This window comes from Rutidosis leptorrhynchoides, chromosome 4, assembly GCF_046630445.1.
Source record: "Rutidosis leptorrhynchoides isolate AG116_Rl617_1_P2 chromosome 4, CSIRO_AGI_Rlap_v1, whole genome shotgun sequence".
In the NCBI taxonomy this organism is placed as follows: domain Eukaryota; kingdom Viridiplantae; phylum Streptophyta; class Magnoliopsida; order Asterales; family Asteraceae; genus Rutidosis; species Rutidosis leptorrhynchoides.
Window position 1 is genome coordinate 577,951,160 of NC_092336.1, and position 13,014 is coordinate 577,964,173.

General features: G+C 31.1%; 1 non-coding gene across 1 annotated transcript; it reads right to left on the bottom strand.

Moving 5' to 3' along the window:
* Positions 1–3,787: 3,787 nt before the first annotated feature.
* On the bottom strand, positions 3,788–3,895 carry LOC139845698 (small nucleolar RNA R71). The gene has a single exon (XR_011758461.1). It is a non-coding gene; the product is annotated as a small nucleolar RNA R71 (small nucleolar RNA).
* Positions 3,896–13,014: the final 9,119 nt, after the last annotated feature.

Consider the following 13,014-nt stretch of genomic DNA (forward strand, 5'->3'; position numbering starts at 1 on the left):
TAATGCAAAGTACAAGATTTCAAAGCGTACAAAAGGACGTTCGAAAATCCGGAACCTGGACATAAGCCGAGCATCAACGCGCGACTCAACGAAGCTAAAATTACAAGCCAACTATGCACAAGAATATAATATAATATATATATAATTATATAAAATTATATATATTATATTATATATTAAATAAAACTCAGCAGCCCACGTTTTAATCAATGTGTGACCAGGAGAAAGCGGCCATGCGATCGCATGGCCTGGAAGCTTATTTTCCATGCGATCGCATGGGTTACTGTAGCTGGCCAGGTTCTATAAAAGGCAACAATTTCAGACGAATTAAACACACCTTGATCAATACTTCTCTGATCTCTCACTCTCTCAATATATATTTATATTTTATAATTATAATTTTATTATTAAGTTAATAATAATAAGTTTATTGTAGCGAATGTTTTAAGGTTTTGTAAGTCGAAACTCTGTCAATGTAACACTACGCGATTAATACTCATTGTAAGTTATGTTCAAACTTTTTAAATTAATGTCTCGAAGCTAAGTTATTATTATGCTTATTTAAGCCGAAGTAATCGTAATGTTGGACTAAATATTAAGACGGTGTTACTGGGTTTTGGACCATAATTGGGGTTTGGACAAAAGACTGACACTTGTGGAAATTGGACTATGGGCTATTAATGGGCTTTATATTTGATTAACTAAATGATATCTTGTTAATTTAATATAGAGATTTATAATTTGACGTATTTATATATAACCACATACGCTTGATCGGGTACGGTGGGCGGGATATTTATCAATACTAATAATTGTTCATTTTACCGGATACGGGGATGGATTAATAGTCAATGGACTCATTAAAACAGGGGTGGATTACATTCAAGGGTAATTGGTGTAATTGTTAATAAAGTATTTAAACCTTCGATTACACGCAGTCGATAACCTGGTGTAATCATTAACAAAGTATTAAAACCTTATTACGGTTTAAATCCCCATTAGTTGGAATATTTGACTTCTGGTATAAGGTTAATTTGGCGAAGACCCTCGCACTTTATAATTATGACCGATGGACTATTATGGACAAAACCATATGGATTTATCAAATAATCTAGGACAAAGGACAATTAACCCATGGTAATAAATTAAAATCAAAACGTCAAACATCATGATTACGGAAGTTTAAATAAGCATGATTCTTTTATTTTATATCTCATCGTACTTTTATTTATCTTCATTTTATTTATCGTACTTTAAATTATAGCACTTAATTATCGCACTTTTATTTATCGTCATTTATTTTTACGCTTTATTTGTATTTTTAATTATTGCATTTTATTTATCGTCATTTACTTTACGCTTTAAATTAAATTAAATTATATTTAATATTTTGCATTAGGTATTAACTGTGATATAAGACTTAAAATCGACAAACCGGTCATTAAACGGTAAAAACCCCCTTTATAATAATAATAATAATACTACTTATATATATATATATATATATATATATATATATATATATATATATATATATATATATATATATATATATATATATATATATATATATATATATATATATATATATACAAATATATTTAATAAAAATATAGTGTAAACTCAGCCAGCTCCATGTGGAACGAACCGGACTTACTAAAAACTACACTACTCTACGATTAGGTACACCGCCTATAAGTGTTGTAGCAAGGTTTAGGTATATCCATTCGATAAATAAATAAATAACTTGTGTAAATTGTATCGTATTTAATAGTATTTTGTAGTAAACTATAATAGTATTTCGTACACCGCCTCGCACACATCAAGTATTTTTTGCGCCGCTGCCGGGGACAGCTTGAAAAGCTATATTTTTATCTCTAAAAATATTTTGTATTTATTATAAGTGTTAATATATATATATATATATATATATATATATATATATATATAAGTTTTTAAAAATATATATATTTATTATTTTTAAGAATTTTATTTATAAAATATAAAAATATCTCTATATTAAGTTTTTAAAATATAAGTTTTTTATATTATATAAATATTTTATATAAAAAATATATATATAATAATTAAAATTAAAAATTGGGCCGAACCCGTCGAAGCCCAAAACTGATATGGAATTTAGGCCCATGCGTTCGAATGAGCTAGATGCCTTAAATCCATGCGATCGCATGGATTATTCTGACAGGCTTATCCTAGTACATAATAATTACAATTTAGGGTTTTATAAATTATTATTATTATTATTTAACCTAATTAGGGTTTAGTTATAATATTAATTTGTTTATTTTAGTTTTAATTTAAGTTATTTTGTAATTTAAGTTTATATAGTATTATTAAATATATAGATTAATAATTTTATAAAGTAATAATATAAATATAATATTTTTATAAATATAAGTAATTTTATCATTTTTTTTCTTTTTATAAATTGTATATTTTAAACATTTAATTCGTAATTTGTATATTTATCGTACGTAATTAGTTTTAAACATAGTTTTTGTGGTAGTTATTTTATATTTCTAGATTTTTAGGCTTTGCCGTAAAATTTCTTAAGTGCTTTTTCTTTAAATTAAGATTTAGGCGCTTTAGAAGTTTGCGACGCAGTTTTTAGATTTGAGTGCCTAATTAAGTTATTGCCGTTTTCCGTTTAGAATTCCTTTTAAGCTTTTATACCTTTAGACGCAAGTTTTAATTTTTAGTTTTTAGACTTTTAAGTTTCGACGCTTTACTTTCTTATTATTATTTTTCAACTTTTTGTTTTTCGACGTTTGTTTTTCGACTCTTATTTTTCAACGCGCTAGTTTTTAGGACATAGAATTTTCTTTATTTTCTTTAAATATCGACGAAAAATTATTTTAAGCAATTAAATTGATAGACATCCAAAATTTTCTGGTTCGTAGTAATAGTTGGATTTGTTAGTGGCGAGTTGTGGGCTTCCGATTTAAAGGGTCCTGGCTACCTGCTGCATCTATTGGTTATTCGAAACGTGGGCAAAATCAGAAACGTCTATTAATTTGATAACTTATATAATTTTTATCTTTATAACTAATAGGATATTCAGTGAATGTACCGAGCAAAACGTTTACCACCTTTCATACGTTCACCACCTGTAACTCGATCAATACATCTAGCCAATATTGCCTCCATTGATTTTTCTTTAGAATCATCATCTAGTCGAACAAGTACTCCAATTCAAATTTCCGATAATCCATTTTTTAAACCCGACTTCACAATTGAGGACCCGGAGGATATTCAAGGACAATTCCGAGATCCTGAACCACTAATCATTCCTCCTGAACCACAAATTATTCATCCAGAGATTATCGAGGAAGAAACCGTTAAATCAGAATCTTCTAGTGATTCATATTCAACAAATTCAGATATGGAAGAAACGGAACCTCAAAGTATGGAAGACCGAATGAGAACCACATGTACGGGCCAAGGTCATGCCATTAATCAGCCAGATGTTAATGCGCCAGATTTTGAAATCAAAGGACAAATCCTACACATGATCACTGATTAGTGCCAATTTAGAGGTACAATAAAAGAAGATCCAAACAAACATCTTCGAACTTTTAATAGGATTTGTAATCTATTTAAAATCCGAGAAGTTGAGGATGAAACTATTTATCTCATGTTGTTCCCCTGGTCTTTAAAGGGGGAAGCCAAAGATTGGTTAGAATCGTTACCTGAAGGAGCGATTGATTCATGGGATGTTTTAGTTGAGAAATTTCTTAAAAGATTCTTTCCGGCATCTAAAGCCGTGAGACTTCAAGGAGAAATTGCTACGTTCGCACAAAAGCCAAATGAAACGTTATATGAGGCATGGACAAGATTCGAAAAAAATGTTGAGAGGATGTCCTCAACACGGTCTAGATACTTATCAAATAGTGCAAATATTTTACAAAGGAGTCGACGTCGCTACACGAAAAGACATCGACACAGCAGCTGGTGGTTTCATTATGAATAAAACCGCAACCGAAGATCACAAAATTATTGATAATACAGCATCCCACTCACATGAGTGGCATCAAAAAAATATATCTTTCGTTCATCTAAAGCTGCTAGAGCCGATTCTAGCCATGTCTTTGATTCTATTTCCGCAAAGCTAGATGCTTTCGAGAGACGAATGGAAAAGATGACTAAAGATATTCACGCAATACGAATTAGTTGTGAGGAGTGTGGAGGACCACATTTGACAAAAGATTGTCTCAGTGTTGAACAAACAATGGAGCAAAGAGAGAATGTTTCATATATGAACCAAAGGCCGGAAAATAATTATCAAAATAATTATCAACCGCCAAGGCCAAACTACAATCGAAATTAAAACATTCCGTACAATCTAAATGCTCAGCAAAATAACCAGCAAGGTCCTAGCAATCAACAAGTATCCAACAATACTTACAATTAGCAAAGACCTTGTTATTTTAATAAACCACCACAAACCGATGAGAAAAGACAAATTTGGACGAAATGATGGCAAAGCTAATAGAATCTCAAAACCAGTTATTTACATCTCAGAAACAAACTAATGAACAAAATGCTCAAGCATTTAGAAATCAACAAGCTTCAATCCAAAATCTTGAACAATAAGTAAGTAACCTAGTGAGGTTAATTGGAGAAAGATAACCGGGGAGTCTACCTAGCGACACAAATGCTAACCCCCGAAATGAAACAGCTAAAGCCATTACCACAAGAAGTGGTATTACACTTAAACCACCTGAAATGCCTGTAATTTCTGATGACTCTATTCCTACTAAACAGGCACCACAACCTGAGCTACAGAAGGAAACAGAGCCGGTAGTTAAAAAGGTTAATGAAGATAACACAGTTAAGGCAAAGCCTTATGTTAAACCATACCAACCACCGCTTCCATACCCGAGTAAAATGAGAAAAGAAAGACTTGAAGTCGAGCAATCCAAATTCTTGGATATGTTTAAACAAATAAATGTCAATCTTCCTTTCATTGACGTAATTTCAGGTGTCGAGACCCGTCCTAGTCCATAAGGACGAATACAATAACATATGGTTACATTGCGAGGTATTTGACCTCTATATGATACATTTTACAAACATTGCTTTCGTTTTTAAAGACAAACTTTCATTTCATTGAAAGTTGACAGGCATGCATACCATTTCATAATATCCAACCTATAAATGACCTAATCTGTCATTTACTTAATAATAATCTCTATTGAACTCAACGACTTGAATGCAACGTCTTTTGAAATATGCCATGAATGACTCCAAGTAATATATCTAAAATGAGCAAATGCACAGCGGAAGAGTTCTTTCACACCTGAGAATAAACATGCTTAAAAGTATCAACCAAAAGGTTGGTGAGTTCATTAGTTTATCATCAATATTCATTTCCATCATTTTTATAGACCACAAGATTATCATTTTTCGTTTCAAAGTGCAGGTCTGCTCACTGCTATAAAATCCATTCATATGGTGAACACCTGGTAACTGACATTAACAAGATGCATATAGAATATCCTCATCTTCCGGGACATCCTTCGGACATGATAATTTCGAAGTACTAAAGCATCCGCAACAGCGGATGGGGCTTGTTGGGCCTAATAGATCTATCTTTAGGATTCACGTCAATTAGTGGACTGGTTCGCTAATTCTTAGGCTACCAAGCTAAAAGGGGCATATTCGGCTTCGATCATTCAACCATAGAATGTAGTTTTAATTACTTGTGTCTATTTCGTCAAACATTTATAAAAGCGCATGTATTCTCAGTCCCAAAAATATATATTGCAAAAGCATTTAAAAAGGGAGTAATGAAACTCACAATACGATATTTTGTAGTAAAAATATGCATACGATGGAACTGAACAATGCAAGGTTGGCCTCGGATTCACGAACCTATATATATATATATATATATATATATATATATATATATATATATATATATATATATATATATATATATATATATATATATATATATATATATATATATATATATATTAACACATATAATTGTAATCGAACGAATTTATATATTATTAGTGATATACTTGTTATTTTAATAAATCATGTGTTTCATTAATAACTTAATTAAATGAATTTATTTTATATACTTTAAATAAATAAAAATGTTAATAACGTATAGTTAAATATATTTCTATATGATTAATTTTTATTGTAGTAATGATAATAATATTAGTAGTAATATTGATAATAATAATAATATGATTTTTATAAAAATAATAATGATGCTAGCAATAATAAAAATGATAATAATAATAATAATGTAAAAATAATAATATAAATGTTAAAAATAATAATAATATGGATAATAAAATAATAATGATAAAAATAATGATAATTCTAATAATAATTATAATGATACTTAATAATAATATTAATAATAATATTAATAATAATAATAATAATAATAATAATAATAATAATAATAATAATAATAATAATAATAATAATGATAATGATAATAGTAATAGTAATACTACCTCAAAGAAGTAGCCCTTAAAAAATGCCCAAGCCCGGGTTTGAACCCGCTACCTCCCGCTAACCTGATAACATCCTTAACCACTACACCATCTATTTCATTTCTGTTTTATAACCGGGACAAAAATATATAACCCGTTATTTAATCTATTCTTCTTCTTCATTATCTCCTCTTATCATCTAACATCGTCTAGCCTCCATCATCATCATAACTTAATCATCATTGCTTACCGTCCCATCATCGAAGCTATCATCATAACAAATAACCCATCATCGTTATATCCACAGATTTTATTATCGTTGTCCAAATAAGAAAACAACAGGATTTGATTTGGGTAAATCAATTTATGAAGCCCACTAACCAATACTTAAATTAATTAAGGCCTGGTTAAGTTTTGAAGCCCAAATAATATCGTGGGATGTCATTGGGGTTTCAAACGATTTAGCAGCCCAAAACAATCCATTTTTGTAACAGAAAACAATCCAGTTTCAAACGATCCTTTCTATTTTTTTATCGGACTTTACACCTAAGATTTCACTAGACAGCACCCACATCTTCATCATTATTTTTATATGGTCATCATCTAGTCACTTTCCATTATCCTCAATCACAACAACTTAAATACAGGCAATTAGTGGGTAGAACTTTGTAAAAATATTAAATAGTTAAATATGATTATAAGTACCATCTGTACACTATAATCTCTTCATTATTCATTCATATCTTCACAACGTTACCAAAAAAATTATCATCATCTTTATCGTTATAGAAACAGTGAGCATAGCAACAGTAACAGGAATTAAGATGGTGATCAACGGTGTTTGACGGTGGTAGTAGTTTGGTTTGATATTATATTTGAAACAGAAAAATATTGAGTTGCAGTTTTGATAATCATTATCATCGTTGCTCTAGCAAAATGAAGATAGAAAACAAGATAGGAAGGGAGCAACAGTTGCATCGGATTAGAAGCATAAAACAAGAGATTGGTTTGGGTGACTGTTATGATTTTAAAGATGGTGACGTGTTTATGTAAGATGTTCAAACAAGAAGCAAGTAGTAGGTACTAGTGAATGAATGGAGTGGTGTATAGATTGTGATTTAGTTGTTATAGATTCAAACAGGAAGAAAAATGAGAAATGGAATTGTAGTGGCCGAAGGTTGATTGATGGTGGGGGAAGTTTCATGAAATAAGAATATGTATATGTATATATATAAAGATGAAGATGTGGTCAGGTTACTCAAATGTATAGGGCTAAACGGTTTCGATTAAGTGAAGGTTCTTGTCGACTAGGAAAACAGAAATTTGCGAGTAGAGTGGTGGTTTTGCAGCAGGATATTGATGGGTTGAGTGGTGGTGATATTCTTCATCGAGTAGATGTAGATTTGGTTCGGTTAGTAGCAGGTAGGAAAACAACTTGTAGTATGCAATTGCTCGTAGTAGGTTATAGTAGTTGTAACAGGTTTTGATGGTCTTGTTAAACTAAGTAAACAAAAGAGACGAGTAGTAGCATGAAGAGGAATAGCAACCAAGGAGTCTAGGGTGGTGGTTCTTGGTTGTCACGTAGGAAAAAAAAATGGCTGTTGGGGTGGTGCTCGACAAAACAAAACATGAGGCTAGGTGATCATGGGTGGATTCGAATGGTGATGATTATTGTAGTGACCCGAACTTTTCCATGTTTATAGATATATATTAAATGAAATTGTTATTTACATGATTAAGTGTTTCCAACATGTTAAGCAATCAAACTTGTTAAGACTTGATTAATTGAAATAGGTTTCATATAGACAATTGACCACCCAAGTTGACCGGTGATTCACGAACGTTAAAACTTGTAAAAACTATATGATGACATATATATGGTTATATATATAGTTAACATGATATTATGATAAGTAAACATATCATTAAGTATATTAAAAATGAACTACATATGTAAAAGCAAGACTACTAACTTAATGATTTTGAAACGAGACATACATGTAACGATTATCGTTGTAACGACATTTAATGTATATATATCATATTAAGAGATATTCATACATCATAATATCATGATAATATAATAATTTAAAATCTCATTTGATATTATAAACATTGGGTTAACAACATTTAACAAGATCGTTAACCTAAAGGTTTCAAAACAACACTTACATGTAACGACTAACGATGACTTAACGACTCAGTTAAAATGTATATACATGTAGTGTTTTAATATGTATTCATACACTTTTAAAAGACTTCAAGACACTTATCAAAATACTTCTACTTAACAAAAATGCTTACAATTACATCCTCGTTCAGTTTCATCAACAATTCTACTCGTATGCACCCGTATTCGTACTCGTACAATACACAGCTTTTAGATGTATGTACTATTGGTATATATACTCCAATGATCAGATCTTAGCAGCCCATGTGAGTCACCTAACACATGTGGGAACCATCATTTGGCAACTAGCATGAAATATCTCATAAAATTACAAAAATATGAGTAATCATTCATGACTTATTTACATGAAAGCAAAATTACATATCCTTTATATCTAATCCATACACCAACGACCAAAAATACCTACAAACACTTTCATTCTTCAATTTTCTTCATCTAATTGATCTCTCTCAAGTTCTATCTTCAAGTTCTAAGTGTTCTTCATAAATTCCAAAAGTTCTAGTTTCATAAAATCAAGAATACTTCCAAGATTGCAAGTTTACTTCCAAGTTTTCTAAATCCATTCCAAGTAATCATCCAAGATCAAGAAACCTTTGTTACTTACAGTAGGTTATCTTTCTAATACAAGGTAATAATCATATTCAAACTTTAATTCAAATTCTATAACTATAACAATCTTATTTCGAGTGGAAATCTTACTTGAAATTGTTTTCATGTCATGATTCTGCTTCAAGAACTTTCAAGCCATCCAAGGATCCTTTGAAGCTAGATCTATTTTTCTCATTTCCAGTAGGTTTATCCAAGGAACTTGAGGTAGTAATGATGTTCATAACATCATTCGATTCATACATATAAAGCTATCTTATTCGAAGGTTTAAACTTGTAATCACTAGAACATAGTTTAGTTAATTCTAAACTTGTTCGCAAATAAAAGTTAATCCTTCTAACATGACTTTTAAAATCAACTAAACACATGTTCTATATCTATATGATATGCTAACTTAATGATTTAAAACCTGGAAACACGAAAAAACACCGTAAAACCGGATTTACGCCGTCGTAGTAACACCGCGGGCTGTTTTGGGTTTGTTAATTAAAAACTATGATAAACTTTGATTTAAAAGTTGTTATTCTGGGAAAATGATTTTTATTATTAACATGAAACTATATCCAAAAATTATGGTTAAACTCAAAGTGGAAGTATGTTTTCTAAAATGGTCATCTAGACGTCGTTCTTTCGACTGAAATGACTACCTTTACAAAAGCGACTTGTAACTTATTTTTCCGACTATAAACCTATACTTTTTCTGTTTAGATTCATAAAATAGAGTGTAATATGAAACCATAGCAATTTGATTCACTCAAAACGGATTTAAAATGAAGAAGTTATGGGTAAAACAAGATTGGATAATTTTTCTCATTTTAGCTACGTGAAAATTGGTAACAAATCTATTCCAACCATAACTTAATCAACTTGTATTGTATATTATGTAATCTTGAGATACCATAGACACGTATACAATGTTTCAACCTATCATGTTGACACATCTATATATATTTCGGAACAACCATAGACACTCTATATGTGAATGTTGGAGTTAGCTATACAGGGTTGAGGTTGATTCCAAAATATATATAGTTTGAGTTGTGATCAATACTGAGATACGTATACACTGGGTCGTGGATTGATTCAAGATAATATTTATCGATTTATTTCTGTACATTTAACTGTGGACAACTAGTTGTAGGTTACTAACGAGGACAGCTGACTTAATAAACTTAAAACATCAAAATATATTAAAAGTGTTGTAAATATATTTTGAACATACTTTGATATATATGTATATATTGTTATAGGTTCGTGAATCAACCAGTGGCCAAGTCTTACTTCCCGACGAAGTAAAAATCTGTGAAAGTGAGTTATAGTCCCACTTTTAAAATCTAATATTTTTGGGATGAGAATACATGCAGGTTTTATAAATGATTTACAAAATAGACACAAGTACGTGAAACTACATTCTATGGTTGAATTATCGAAATCGAATATGCCCCTTTTTATTAAGTCTGGTAATCTAAGAATTAGGGAACAGACACCCTAATTGACGCGAATCCTAAAGATAGATCTATTGGGCCTAACAAACCCCATCCAAAGTACCGGATGCTTTAGTACTTCGAAATTTATATCATATCCGAAAGGTGTCCCGGAATGATGGGGATATTCTTATATATGCATCTTGTTAATGTCGATTACCAGGTGTTCACCATATGAATGATTTTTATCTCTATGTATGGGATGTGTATTGAAATATGAAATCTTGTGGTCTATTATTACGATTTGATATATATAGGTTAAACCTATAAATCACCAACATTTTTGTTGACGTTTAAAGCATGTTTATTCTCAGGTGAATACTAAGAGCTTCCGCTGTTGCATACTAAAATAAGGACAAGATTTGGATTCCATATTTGTATGATATTGTGTAAAAACTGCATTCAAGAAACTGATTTCGATGTAACATATTTGTATTGTAAACCATTATGTAATGGTCGTGTGTAAACAGGATATTTTAGATTATCATTATTTGATAATCTACGTAAAGCTTTTTAAACATTTATTTATGAAATAAAGGTTATGGTTTGTTTTAAAAATGAATGCAGTCTTTGAAAAACGTCTCATATAGAGGTCAAAACCTCGCAACGGAATCAATTAATATGGAACGTTTTTAATCAATAAGAACGGGACATTTCAGTTGGTATCCGAGCGTTGGTCTTAGAGAACTAGAAAATTTGCATTAGTGTGTCTTATCGAGTTTGTTAGGATGCATTAGTGAGTCTGGACTTCGATCGTGTTTTCTTTAAAAATGATTGCTTAACATTTTTGTTGGAAACTATATATTATTAACATGTATATATTATGTGATATATTAATCTCTTAACATGTTTAATATTGTGTGATAGATGTCTACCTCTAACACAAATCCCATTGACTCACCTAATAATAACGAAGAGTCGAATATATATTGGACTGATTCATAAGTTCCCGAAGAAGAACCGGAAGAAGAATCAGAACCGGAAGAGGAGGAACCGGAGGAGGAAATAGAACCGGTGGGGGAAATAATAAAACGGTTAAGTAAAATAAAATCCTCAACCAACCGACCAAGGTTAATTATGGTCAATGGTGTTTCCGCCAAGGAAGCAAAATATTGAGAGGATTACCAATTCTCCGATGAATCGGGTTCCGACGAGAATTCCGATGATGTTATAGAAATTACCCCAACTGAATTTAAAAAGGCAAAAGAAAATAATAAGGGAAAGGGCATAAAAATAAAGAAATCTAATTCCAACCCCGATGAACTTTATATGTATCATCAACACCCGTATTTCTTAAGTTGTGACAATAACCCGGGAACCTCTAAACTACCAGGTTTTTCTAAACCAATGTGGAAAAAGATGGCTCGTATTAGGGGAACATCATATATCCCTAAAAACTTAGCAAAAAGAACCAAGTTCGAAAAAGAAGAAACGAGTGAGTCGGAATAAGATAGTTGTATTTGTGCAGTGTAATATATGTAATATAGTGTGCTTATGCTTTATGATATATATATATATATAAAAATTGCTTTTATTAATAAGTATCTTTTATGAATCTAACTCTTGTCTATTTTACAGTATAAAAACACAAAATGGATAGACAACCCAATATTTTAGAAGACTTACCCGGAGACATGATTGATGAAATCTTGTCTAGAGTCGGTCAGAATTCCTCGGCACAACTATTTATGGCAAAATCAGTTTGTAAGACATTCGAAGAACGTTCCAAGAATGCCTTGGTTTATAAAAGGCTTTCGTTTGAAAGATGGGGGATATCACATTGGGAAACCCATAAATTACGATGTGTTTACTTTGACGCATATATTGCGGGGAACCCAAATGCTATTTTACGCAACGGGTTAAGAAATTATTTTGACTCAATGTATCCGATTATAGGACTTCATGATTTAGAAAAAGCGGCTAACATGCAACATAAAGAAGCATGCTATGCTTACGGGTTAGTAATATTCGCTTCTCACCAAAGTGAGAAAAAGAACATCGGGCTACAACTATTAAACAAAACATTCCCACAAGTGACGGAGTTGGTAATTGGGGTAAGAAATGAGGTTTTTAGGTTATTACGAGACTGTTGGTCATTACGTAACCCTCGTCCCTTTGACGACGTTACAACACGCTGTCTTATCAACAGCCATAACGGTTATGTTCCACAAGACCAAGGATGGGAAGTAGTCCTAGTAAAACCAGAATGCATGACTTGTTTCTGGATGTATGAATTACGTGTCTTTA